Raw genomic sequence first — 13,059 nt, 5'->3', positions numbered from 1 at the left:
GCAGCAAAGACTTCGAGTCGAAGAAAGAAACTCCGCCATCGATTGAGTCTGTACAGCGGGCTGCTGCAGACCCGACCGGTCTGACCGGTCCCATGGCTGGTTGAGGCTTTTGAGTTTTCTTGAGTCCTTTTCGTTTTTCCTTCCCCTTTCTCCTGCTCCAGGTTAGGGCCAAGGACTCCAACGCAAAACGAGGGTTAGGGTTTAGCTAATCTCTCAAATTAGTGGGTAGGATGATGGGCGGATGGCTCTAGCCTTTGTATAGGTGAATTCCTCTGAGATTAATGAATGAAATTCGTTTGAGATTCACTGTTGTTCGCTAAGTATTCGTCCTCCCCTTCCTCTTCTGCGTTTTGGACTTGATTTCTCCTCTTTTGGGATGTTTCGTGTTTAGAGGAATCAAGCCCGTGGACTCGTGTTTTGCCGAACTCTTTGTAACGATTCCTATGCTTCTAGCCTAGTGCCAAACCCCCTGGAATCGCGAGTTCTCACGAATTGAAGTTTTTGTGTTTTTGAGAAAACCCCAATCCACTTTGATCTTCCCCCGAATTCTCAAGATCCTTTAATCTTTTGGGAGAGATCTCTTGGGGATATGTTCACTGGACAGATGTAAAGGTATTCTCCAAGTTTCGTTGGATTTGGACTTTGTTTGCTCGAGATTCAACATTTGAAGCTTTGTTTGCGGGCTGTCTGGGAGCAACCGGTCTGACCGGTCGGTGAAACCGGTCTGGGATTTCGATTTCCAGCCTGACCGGTCTGAGTAGGTGGTCTGACCGGTCTGTGTCTGCCAGGTCTGCTGATTTTCTTGTTTGCTTCCGAGTTTTCGCTCGCTCGTTCTAGGGCTTGTTTGTTCTGGTTTAGCTCTTCCATAGCTATTCCAAACTTCACCCAGAACTCTTGAGGGCTTGTGGTGATTCTGGGATATAGGCCGACGGATCGATTTCGGAAGAAATTTTGATCGGCTCCCATTCACCCCCCCTCTGGTTGCCGGTTTCGGTCCCTCAATTGGTATCAGAGCTTGGTTGAGGTTTTCAGTACCTTAACCGATTCGAAAACCACTTGGCGACCATGACGAGTCTTGGTATGATCCCCGTGTTTGCCGGCGAGGACTATGCTTATTGGAAGGTGCGTATGCGAGCCTTCTTGCAAAGCATGTGAACCGAGGTTTGGGAGATTACCAGGAACCAGGCTTACGAGGTGCTTGCCATTCGGACCACACCTCTTCAGATGTCCGAGCACGAGGCCAACGCCAAGGCTGTCAATGCCTTGTTCGCTGGCGTTTCTCGTGCGGAGTTCTCACGCGTACAGGGTTTTCTGGAAGCCCACAAAGTTTGGACGTGCCTTGAGAACTACCACGAGGGCACACCTCAGGTGAAGGCCAGACTGTTCGAGACACACCGGCGTGAATACGAGAACTTCACACAAGGGCCGGGTGAGAGCATTGGCGACATGTTCAGTCGGTTTCAATCGATTGTGAACAAAGTTAATGCGAACAGATCTGCTGATGCCCTTGAGTACATAGAGCATGAGAAAGGCCCTCAAGCTGCTCTACGCACTTGATCGCTCTGTGTGAGATCTCAAGGTGAACACGATCATTGAGTCTGCGAGCAATGAGACTCTGATCGTGAATGAGCTTTTCAGCAAGCTCAAGGCCACGGAGGTGGATAACCAGACACGAGCCAAGCTCAATGGTGCCCCTCCTTCCAAGAGCATCGCAAGTTTCAGTGCGTCTACCACAACAGGCAGAGGAAGAAAAACCCCGGGTGCTACAACTGCGGCGATCTGAACCACTTCATCGCCGATTGCCCCAAGAAGTCCGGCGGTGGCCAGAACAACCACTTCGACTACTACCGCCACCGCGACCACGACGAGGGAGGCTCCAACAAGGAGCGTCGGCGGCACAAGCACCGCAGTCGTGACCGGGGAGGACACTTCGACAAGGAGTCGCTTAAGAAGCACTTCCAGTACAAGGCCAAGAAGCGGGAGAAGGCCTTTTTGGCGCAGCTCAGCGACCTCGACAAGAGCTCCGACACCGACCGCTCTTCTTCACCGACCTCTGACGACGGCGACGACAAGAAGAAGAAGAAGTGGGACAAGGAAGCCACCGGCTTCATCGGCCTGTGCTTGGCGGCCGGTCGGCGCAAGGGTTTCTGCACCATGGCGGGCGAATCCGATGGTGCACGTGCGTCTTCAGGTGGACATGCTACACTGACACACGCCGACTCTTCTCCTGGATCCGAGAGTGATTCAAAGGTAAACTCCACGATCGATCTGCTAGATACAGAGGTTAGGGAGTTGTACGCCGCTCTCGACAACCAGAAAAGGCTGCTTAAGGAAGTAGCTAGAGAGCGTAGAAAGCTTAGTGCTGAGCTGGCTAGTGCTAGGGAGAAATCTAGTGAGGATGAGTGCGCTGGCTGCATATCTCACATGAACGATCTTGTTGCTCTCCGTGCCAAGCATGATGAGAACGTCGCGAACTTAGATGTTGCTAAGACTACACTTGCTGACGTGTCTCATGAGCTCGCTAAGGCCAAGCATGAACTAGAACTGGTTAAGGACGCTCCTATTGTTAGCGATGTGCTTGAATGTGATGAGTGTCCTATCTTTAAGTCCGATCTAGCTTCGTTGCAGTCCAAGTTTGCTACTGTTGTGTGCGAGCTAGAGGAGATTAAGTCTAGGCCAGTTCTGCTTGGTGCTTGCAAGCTTTGTCCCACGCTTAGGTCAGAGCTAGATGAGAAGAACGCCTTGATTAAGTCTTTGGGGAAGACTAAGGTCGTGGAGTCTAGCCCACCTATTGACTGCTTTTATTTGCCCTAGTTTGATCTCTGATTTGGATAATCTTATGGTAGAGAAAGCCAACCTGGAGAATGAGAATACCTATCTTAGGGCGATTCTTAGTTGGGTTTCTACTAATGAGCCGCAGTTGGGCATGATGATCAAGCAGTTCAAGCATGGTGATGGTTTTGGGGTCGGTTACACCTACACGAAGTCAGACTTTGACAGGTTGTATGGTAAGATCGGCAAGGCTACTGGAGTTCAGAGTGCTCTAAACACTGCTAGTTCGAGCACGCAGCCTTCGCTTGTTGACCCCGTGAAGGGTGTGCTGAAAGAACCACAAAAAGCACCTCCACAGAAGGAGGTTTGGGTTCCAAAGCCCAATGAGCTGAGGAATCCCCTCGACACGCTCCCTACTGCCGCAGCCCAGGTTGTCCAGAAGAAGGGGGCTGCTCCCGCCGTCCACAGGCTAGGCCTCCACCTCCCAAGCGTGAGGTGAGGTACCACTGCGAGTACTGTGACAGGGAAGGTCACCTGGAGGAGTTTTGATTCAGAAGGAAGCGGGATGTGAGGCGTGAGCAGGAGAGACGGAACACGGACATGTACTCTGCTCGAGTGCATGGTCCTCCTCGGCATGGTGGTAGGCAAGATGCTAGGGCGCGCCGTGTAGGTGGAGGTCAGGGAGACGGTGGTGGTTACCATGCTACAGCGGGTGGTCGTTTTGCCGGTCGTGCTCCTGGTCATTTTCAGTACGGCTATGGACCATGGGACCGAGGCTTTGGAGGAGGTTTCGATGCTCCACGCTTTCATCACGGTGGTGTTCGTCAGTCACGCGGTAGACGGGACGAGGGATACGCTTTACCTGGTTTTGCTAACCCTTCTGTAGAGCAAATGGCTCGACACTGGTTTGCTTCTCACTTTGCCAACCCCAGTGTTGAGACATTTGCTCACCCTTTGTCTCACTTCTGATGTGCAGGTTGGAGGCTTGGAGAACAGGTGGATCATGGACTCCGGTTGTTCGCGCCACATGACCGGAAATGACAAATGGTTCTCCAGCCTCACCCCGATGTGCTCAAAGGAGTACATTGTGTTCGGGGATAATGGAAGAGGAAAAGTACGTGGACTTGACGCTGTTCGAGTTTCTGATCGATTTACCCTGAGAGAGGTTGCTTTGGTTTCGAACCTTGGGTTCAATTTGCTTTCTGTTTCGCAACTTCTTAATGAGGGGTTTGAGGTTCGCTTCAAGGAGGGTTGTTCGCGTGTTTTGGATTCCAGGGGAGATTTGGTTTGCCGGATTACACCTCACGATCGGGTTTTCTTGGTTGACTTCTCTGGAACTCCTCTTGGCCCTTCTCGTTGCTTGTTGGCTGGTCATTCTTCTGATTTGTGGAAGTGGCATAGGAGATTTGGACATTTGAGCTTCGATTTGTTGTCGAGACTTAGCTCACTTGGCCTGATTCGAGGATTGCCCAAATTGAAGTTTGAAAAGGACCTTGTTTGCCATCCGTGTCGCCACGGGAAGATGATTGCTACTTCTCATCCGCCTGTTAATCAGGTGATGACCGCTCACCCTGGAGAATTGCTACATATGGACACAATTGGTCCTTCTAGGGTGATATCAATTGGTGGGAAGTGATATGTTCTTGTGATCGTGGACGACTTTTCTAGCTATTCTTGGGTCTTTTTCATGAGAACCAAGGATGAGGCTTTCGAGTTTGTTCGAGACTTGATCTTGAGGTTGAAAAACGAGCTACCCCCGGCCATGCGAGCGATTCGCAGTGATAATAGCATAGAATTCAAAAACGCTCGTTTTGACGCCTTTTGCAGTGATCAAGGGCTTGAACACCAGTATTCTTCTCCCTACACTCCACAGCAGAATGGAGTTGTAGAGCGGAAGAATCGGACACTGGTTGAGATGGCGAGGACGATACTCGATGAACATAGGACTCCTCGCAAATACTGGGCTGAGGCGGTTAACACCGCTTGTTACGTGTCCAACCGCATTTTCTTACGTACTTTCATGCACATGACTTCTTATGAGTTGCGATTTGGACGCCAGCCCCGTGTTGACCATCTCGAAGTTTTCGGATGCCGGTGCTTTGTGCTGAAAGATGGAAATCTTGATAAGTTTGAGTCTCATTCGTCTGACGACATTTTTCTCGGTTATGTTTCTCACTCTAGAGCGTACCGTGTGCGGATTATTGATACTAACATCGTCAGAGAGACTTGTGAAGTCACTTTCGACGAGACTGCACCATGCAATTTTTCTGTCTTTAAAGTTGTAGGAGATGATGAGCTCGGCACCTCCATCTTTGAAGATGAGGAGGAAGAAGCTGCGGAGGGTGAGGCTGCGGCTACCACGCGTGTTGCGGACCCAGTTGCCTCCGCCACCAGCTCGGACGATGACGACGGCCCCGACCCGACTACATCTACTTCCCGGGGGCCGATCGAGGAGGTGACTCAGGCTTCACCAGCTGCACTTGAGGAGACACCAGACTTGGTTGAGGAGGAGGCGACTTCGACGCGGGAAGCACCTCGACACATTCAGCGTCATCATCCACCTCAACAGATGCTAGGTGATCTCAACGAGCGAGTCACCAGGTCCAAGGTAACAAGTATCGCTGGCTTTGTTCATTCAGCGTTTGTTGCCTCTTTTGAGCCAAGGATATTGGACACGCTCTTTCTGATTCTAATTGGGTCAATGCCATGCATGAGGAACTTGAAAATTTTGAGAGAAACCAAGTTTGAGTTTTAGTCGAGCCTCCACCTGCTTGTAATCCCATCGGAACGAAGTGGGTTTTCAAAAACAAGCAGGGTAAGGATGAGTTGGTTGTTCGAAACAAGGCTCGTCTTGTCGCCCAGGGGTTTTGCCAGAAAGAGGGTATTGATTTTGAGGAGACTTTTGTCCCTGTTGCTCGTTTGGAAGCTATTCGAATCTTTCTTACATTTGCTGCTCCAAGGATTTTAAAGTTTTCCAAATGGATGTGAAATCTTCCTTCTTAAATGGTTTTATCGAAGAAGAGGTTTATGTGAAACAACCCCTGGTTTCGAAAATCCCAAGTTTCCAAACCGTGTTTATAAACTTCAGAAAGCTATTTACGGTTTGAAACATGCGCCTAGAGCTTGATATGATAGATTGAAAACCTTTTTGTTGGCTCAGGGTTTTAAAATGGGATGTGTGGATAAAACTTTGTTCCTCATGCGGTCTGGCACTGATTTCCTATTAGTTCAGATATACGTAGATGATATTATATTTGGTGACTCTTCTCACGCTCTTGTCTCCAAGTTTTCTGAACAGATGTCCAGGGAGTTCTTGAAATGGATTGAACTATTTTTGAAATGGATTGAAAACATACAGGTGGGATTGCTTGTCGCACTGATCGAGTTTTCGAGACTGCTCACTTTGCACTAGTGAAAATTCGGGCAAGACTGTACATGACTAAAACGAGTGTCTTGACTCTGAAGACTTTGCCGTGTTCAGTGTGCACCAGAATATATAGTAGACAGAGCAAGAGAATCCAATGGCAAGTTTCAAGTGACAATCCTCTTTACATAGTAGTCTGAACTCTGAAGACTTTGCCGTGTTCAGTGTGTAAGTACGTCCTGCTGCGCGAACGTGAAAGCATTGATCGAGATGCTCTGCCTAACGGCCGCTGGCACTCCCATTTATTAATTTCTACCTCTTTTATTTATTTCAGACGTTGTTACTTACGGACAACTTCAGACAACAGCTTGGTCCCGAGCCAAAGGGATTGAAGGTGCCCACACACAGTATTTCCAGGTAGCTGCAGTTATTGATACTCTGACTGATCACGATGACTCGATGAAAGACGACTCCATCCATACCCATAACCCATCCATCATTTCCTCGCTACTATACTTCGTCCTGGCACTCCACCCACACGCAGACAACGCAGCGGCCCGAGCTAAATGATGATGGCGCATGCACGGATCGATAAGGCCTCTTCCAAAGGCTGACTCTTAGCCAGCTCATAGAATTTGTTTAGTTGATGAACAGTGATAGAACTGAAGAGCTATCTCTTGTTCAAGAAATAGTCTCATATACGAACTTTGAGATTATAAGAGAATGATATGTAGATCATTCATATTACCTTGATGTATTGTGCTTGAAATCAATAAAATTTCCCTTTTCAAAAAAAAAGATCATTCATATTATGAGTTATACGCTAAGAGTCAGATCAATGGAAGTGTTATCTCTTAGAGTATTTGGAGCTCGGTAGTAGCTCATAATTTTGGAGGAGATTTAGCTGCGAAGGTCTTCGTGGTCTTCCTTGGTCTCTGACGTCTTCTGGTCGTCCGGTACGTCCTTCTGGGTCCTCCGGGTGTCGGGGGTAGTCCTTCTGGATCTTCTGGTCGTCCGGGACGTCGGTCGACTCCTCCACGTTAGGACCTAATCGTAAATACGCATAAATACAGGGGCCAAAGTGCAAGAATGCACAAAATAGGCTCAAAAGAGATCAAACTCACAGCAAAACCTATTCTAACGCGTAGATGATGACTTTAGAAGAATTATGAAACTAATTTTATATTTTTCAGAGCTCCGATTGATTTACTATGAATTTTCTAAGGTTAAAGCATTTTTTAGAATTAATAAATGGTTATCAGAAAAGAAAAACAAAGAGGTGACACATGGCAGCACCAGAGCGCGCCACGTGGCATGATGACATCATCATGACGTCACCAGATGGGGTCAGCTTGCTGACGTCAGCAGTGGGCCCTGCTGACGTCAGCATTGACCAAGTCAACATTGACCATTGACCGGTCAACCGGGTCAGTGGGGTCCGCGAGTCTGTGGGTCCCACTGGTCAGCCTCTCATTAGAGACTTACAGGTGGGGCCTGCGTGTAGGGGTAAACTAGAAAAGGAGAAAAGGGTTTAATGATTATTGGGCCGGAAGTGAACAGGCGGCCCAACATGGCTCGGCTTGGGCTCGTGGATCGGCTTGGCCTGCGGATTTCAGGCCGGCTCGGGGAAGGAGGCCGGCTTGGGAACTCGGCTTGAAGGGCTGAAAGCTAGGGCGACGGCCCAACTAGCGCTCTCCCTCTCTCTCTCTCCCTCTCTCTCTCGCTGGCAACCGAGGTCCGCAGGCAGTGGCTTCCACCCTCACTGACAAAGCGAAGCCCGCGCGTCAGTGAGAGGGTCGGATCAGGTGCGGCTCGGCGCAGATCCCGTGCGGCTTGGGTGGTGCGGTCCAGCGTGTGCGGGGGCTGGTGTGTGTGCGGTTTAAGGGTGTCGCCTGGGTGTTCGACGAAAGGTCCGAAGGACCTGGACGTGATGCGCGCGACGCCGCGGCGGCGGTGCGGCGGTGTTAATGCCCAGCGGGGCCACGGCGAAACCGGCGTGATGAGGGCGAGCCAGGGATGGTCGGGTTTGTGCCCGACGCGGTGGTGGCAAGGGCGGCGCGTGCGTGCTCGCGGCTCCCTGACATCCCAGGGTCGCGGCGCAACAGTGGGGCAGAGGGGCTTCGCCGGTGGCGGTTTGGGTCCGGTCTCGGGCAGGTTCCGGGTCAGGGCTCGCCAGCGGGCTCAATGGGTTCGCGTGCGCGGGTTCCGGGCTATCCCTTCTTCTCCGGCTTCAGCGGCGACGGCGACGACGGCTCGGGGAAATCCCTCTCGGCGGCGGAGCTCTTCGGCAGTCCAGCGGTGATGACGGAGCTTGCTTGATGGGGCTCATCCCCTCCGGGTGGCGACGGGCTTTTCCCATGGCGGCAGACATCTTCCTGGCGGCATGGCGATGCAGGGTACTACGGCGGCGCTGACACGAGGGCAGCGGCGCAGGGCCAAAACAGGGCGAGGCCTCCAGGCAACGGCTGCGACGGCGAGGGTGGCTTGTGCGCGTGGGGTCCGAGCATCCCCGGCCCGCGGCGGTGGTCCGGTCAGGGCATGTTAAGGCAAAAAGCATGGCCTTTGGCCTCGACGGCGGCGAGGCAGGGACGGGCGGTGTCCACGGCGCGGCGTGGCAAGGCCACGGTGCCTCAGCGGCGGCAGCAAGGCCAAAAGGCGTGGCCTTTGGGCTGCCAAGGTGTAGGTGGGGTGCGTGCGCAGGGTGTGCGCGGCGCGTCGTGGTGAGGCCACGGTGCGGGTCGTGGCGTACGCGTGCGTGGACTCCATGCCACGACGTCGCGACATGGCAACGACGGTGGGGCATGGCGTTGGCACGGTTCAAGGGTGGCGTGGTTCAGATCATCGGCGCACAGGCAGGCAACGCAAGGGAGGGCAGGAAGGGCTGGCTGCACCTACTGGCGGGCTCGTGGACGAAGGGCTTGGAGCGGTGGTGAGGCGAGGCCGTGGAGAGGTGAAGCGGTGCAGAGCAGAGCAGGGACGCCGATGTCGTCGATCGGGGCGCTGGCTTGATGGCGGCGACGGTCCTCCTCGACGCGCTCGACTCCGGCTCCTCCTTGCCGGGCTCCAGGTGTGGCGGCGACGAGCTCCGGCGGCGGCGGGTCCTCCTTCTCTCTGGCTTCCTTCTTCTTCCCTCCTCCTTCTGGCGCTCGGCTCTTTCTTCCCCTCCTCTTCCTCCTCTGTTCTGATGGCTGTGGCGGTGGACAAGGGGAGAGTAGGGCTAGGGTTCCAAGGGTGGAGGCCGTGGGTTTTATAGGCGGTCGGTTAGGGTTTGGGTCCGGCGCGAGGCGCTCCCAAGGCACGGACGCTGAGGATTGCTGGCGGCAGTCAAGGGGCGTGCGCAAGGGCACATGGCGAGCATCACACGGTGCGGCACGGAGCGCTTGGGTCTGGCGCGTGCGCGGGTGGTCAAAAACGAGGCGAGGAAATGTGCGCGGCGGCCTCCGCGGGTTGTCGCGGAGCGGGCAACGACGCCGGCGCGAGAGGCAGAGAGAGGCACGGGGATGGTCAAAAGGCGAAAAAGGCAGAGCAAGGCAGCAGAGCTGCCGCGGGCGGTGCAGGCTGGCGTGGCTGTTTCGCTGCGCTGTCGCGGAGCGAATGCGTGCGCCGCGTGGGAGGCCAGCGGGGCGGCGGCGTCGATTGTGGGGAGAAGAACAGGAAGAGGAAAGCTGTGCGCGGGGTCAGGTGGTCAACGACTGCTGCTGCGCGGCGAGGCTGACAAGCGGGGACCACCTGTCAGTGGTGGCGTCAAGGTAAAAGGGCCGCGGCATGCTGGGCTGGCTCGTCCGTAAGGCGCACGAGCGGTTGGGCCGGCGTTGCCGGGCCGCGTGGGTGAAACGGGCCAGGCTGGGGCGGTGGGGCAGCAGGCATGGACTGGCAGTCAGCAAGCCGGTAGGCTTAGCAAGCCGGTTGGCTATTGGGTCAGGCTGCTGGTGCTTCGCTTGTGGGCTCGGGCAAGGCGGAAACAGCAGCTGGACCGGCAGCGCGTGCTCAGACGAGTAGGGCTGCCAGTGCGGTAACGGGCTGGGGTGGAAAGGGGCTGGTTTGCTAGCTGGGCTAGGCTGGGTTGCCATTCATAGAAGGGTTAGGTGGGTTCTGGGTTCAAGCTAGGCTGGGTTGGACCTGGGCCAAGGTTTGGACGGGTTAGGGCCAAATCAGGTTAGGGTTCGGGTCTGTATAGGGCTTGTTAGGATTAGGTTTGGTTAGAGGTTTGGATTTAATTTGAATGGCTCATTTCAAATTAAATCCCAGACAAGTGTTAGGAGATGATATTAAATTGTGGGGCACACCTCGATTTAATTTCCACACAATTTCACACAATAAAATAAATCCAAATCCAATTCAATTAAACAAGGTAGAGCCAATTAAAATCCAATTAACCCCAAATATTTCCACGCTAGCAACACATCATCCTTAATTAAGAACAAAGTTTTAATTTACTAGGAATTTTGGAAGGCAGAAATCCTACTTAAGTTGATATTTACAGCATGGCCACAAATTTTTTTTGAAATTGATATTTTTCGACTTTATAATATTCTAGAAAAATCCAGGATGTTACACTCCCCAAGAAGAAAACGACATCAAAGATGCCATCGCCACCTCATCCAGCAAGCCAGAATTGGATTTTCATCCGGAGATCCATCAAAACTTGCGTAGATATCGGATAGCGCATCGGCAATGCCTCCAACTAAAAAATCGGTGCAAGTAGCGCCGCCATTGCCGCCCGGCGTGAGACCGGACTGGGATTTCTCCCTGCGCACTCTAAAGCCACATCCGCACACCTGTGCCTAGCAGGAGCACAGCCCGCGGCTGACCAGCTTCCGAGGTTGCGTCTCCACCAGTGGGCCGAAGATGCCTTTGCCGCTCCTAATCTCGCCATCACATTGGCACCATGGCTGAGCCACCTCCCAAACGGGGCCAGTAAGCATGCCGCCACCGCGTATCGGTCGCGCGGCCACCCTGGCAAGGTTTGCTAGGAGGAGCGGCGGCGTGACCGAACTGGCGCAGGGAAGAGGCCGCGACACACCCACTAGCACCAGCCAGGGACATCGCCGGCATGCAAGCTGCCGCCACGGAGAGAAGACGGTGATGGGGGAGGGGGCCGAACGCCTGCCCACACTCCGGCGGCGGCGCGCCCCCCAACTCCAGCAATGAAGGCCCACGGCACCTGCGAGGACCGCTGCTGCCACAAATCTGCCCGACGTAGCCTCAATCGAGCAACCCCCCCCCCCCCCCCCCCGCTGCCGCCATCCTCACTGCCGCATGAGCTTCCGGTGGCAGCACGGCTGGAGGAGGTGTGGAATGGGGGTGGGGGGGGGGGGGGTGGGGGGGGGCGCTAGGGTTGGAAGCCGCCTGGGTCGTCCCTGAGGAGGGACGCTGGGGCGGCAGGTGGGAGCGACGGGTGAAGTAGCATGTGGATACTAGGTACCAAAGAGGTTGGAAGTAACGAATCATATCTCAAATAAGAAATATCTTCGTGAACTTATAAGCATATAATGCACATAGTATCGCCAACTATTAGTGGAAGCAAGGCCGGCTTAGAGGGGAAGGCAGACTGAGAGACGGCACGGGGTCATAGAGTACGGGGCCCAAGATCTAAGATCTAGTACCTAGTATGTAATAATATTTGGTCCAACATGCAATATACGAGCAAGCAGCTACGCACGCAGCCAGGCACGTAGATATTCCGGACAACTGCACGAATTGCATATATTATTAGAATTCATGCAAACAGTATACCGAGTAGGGGGGGAGACAAGAGGAAGAAGGCCGATAGCAAGTCGACCAGTCTGACCGGATCCATTGGCGATCTGACCGGTCCGATCGGTACCAAGATCAGTCTGACCGGTGCATCCAGTTAACCTGAAGGTTCTTCTAAGAGTAAGATAAGGCCGAGTTTCAAGGAACTCTTGGACAAATATGAGAAGCAAGGAGCTACTTAGAAGAAGAAGAAGCCAGGTGAAGCCAAGAATATGAGATCATCATTGAAACTTCAAGAGCAATAGGTTTGTTGTCCATGTCAAAATAATTATATTGCTTCCACATTATGAGTCGGTTACTCCCTAGTTTCATCCTTATTTTTATACGCTCTTAGATTATAGTAGAATGCATATGCAATTCTATTACATTCAGTATCCTCATATGTATCCAAATCATGCTTCACCACAAAGGCCGATTGTTGCTAACAATAATCTGGTCAAAAAAGATTTTGGTTGCATCAAGGAGGGTAGAAAGGACACGAAGCAATATTCAAGATACTTACAGCCGAGGTGGTGTTCCTCACGCTTGTCACATACCCAAAAACGAAGACTGCAATGTTTGCGAAAGCAAGAATTTTTGTCCAGAGAAGTGTTCTTTGGCACGCAAGCTTTGCCAAAGAACAAGGGGGCATATGTTGATGGTCAAAATTAGTAGCAACCGGTCCGACTGGTCGACCAAACGGTCTGACCGGTCGACCAAGCGGTCTGACCGGTCTGGGCACTGTAGTTGGTCTAGTAAGAGCCGACCAGTCTCACCAGTAGGTCCGACCGGTCCAGAAGAAGTCTTAGTATAATTAAGAATTTTTTTATAAATTTAGATCTGTAAACAAGATTTCTTGCAGGATAAGTTCACCCCACCCTATAAATATAAAGGGTCACGGTCGATTGAGGGTATCCAGTCGATAAAAAATCATATCGATACAATACTTTCTTTTATTTCGCATTATTTTTTGTATTCTCCAAACTCTATCTCCTCCTACCCTTTATTTGCTGTTCTTCCTTCGTCTCCGCAATGTCTGAAGGCGTTCTAGATGGCCTGCTGACCCTAGGACAACCCTAAGTGTGCCTGCCCTGATGGGGTCCTTCCCAGGCAAGCGTTCGTTGGATTCGCTGGTCAACCCCGGCAAACCGGTCTGATAGGTCCCCCTAGACCGGTCTGACCACGCC

The sequence above is a fragment of the Panicum virgatum genome, chromosome 8K, assembly GCF_016808335.1.
Source record: "Panicum virgatum strain AP13 chromosome 8K, P.virgatum_v5, whole genome shotgun sequence".
Lineage (NCBI taxonomy): Eukaryota > Viridiplantae > Streptophyta > Magnoliopsida > Poales > Poaceae > Panicum > Panicum virgatum.
The sequence above is the reverse complement of the archived record's forward strand: the minus strand, read 5'-3'. Positions refer to the sequence as shown.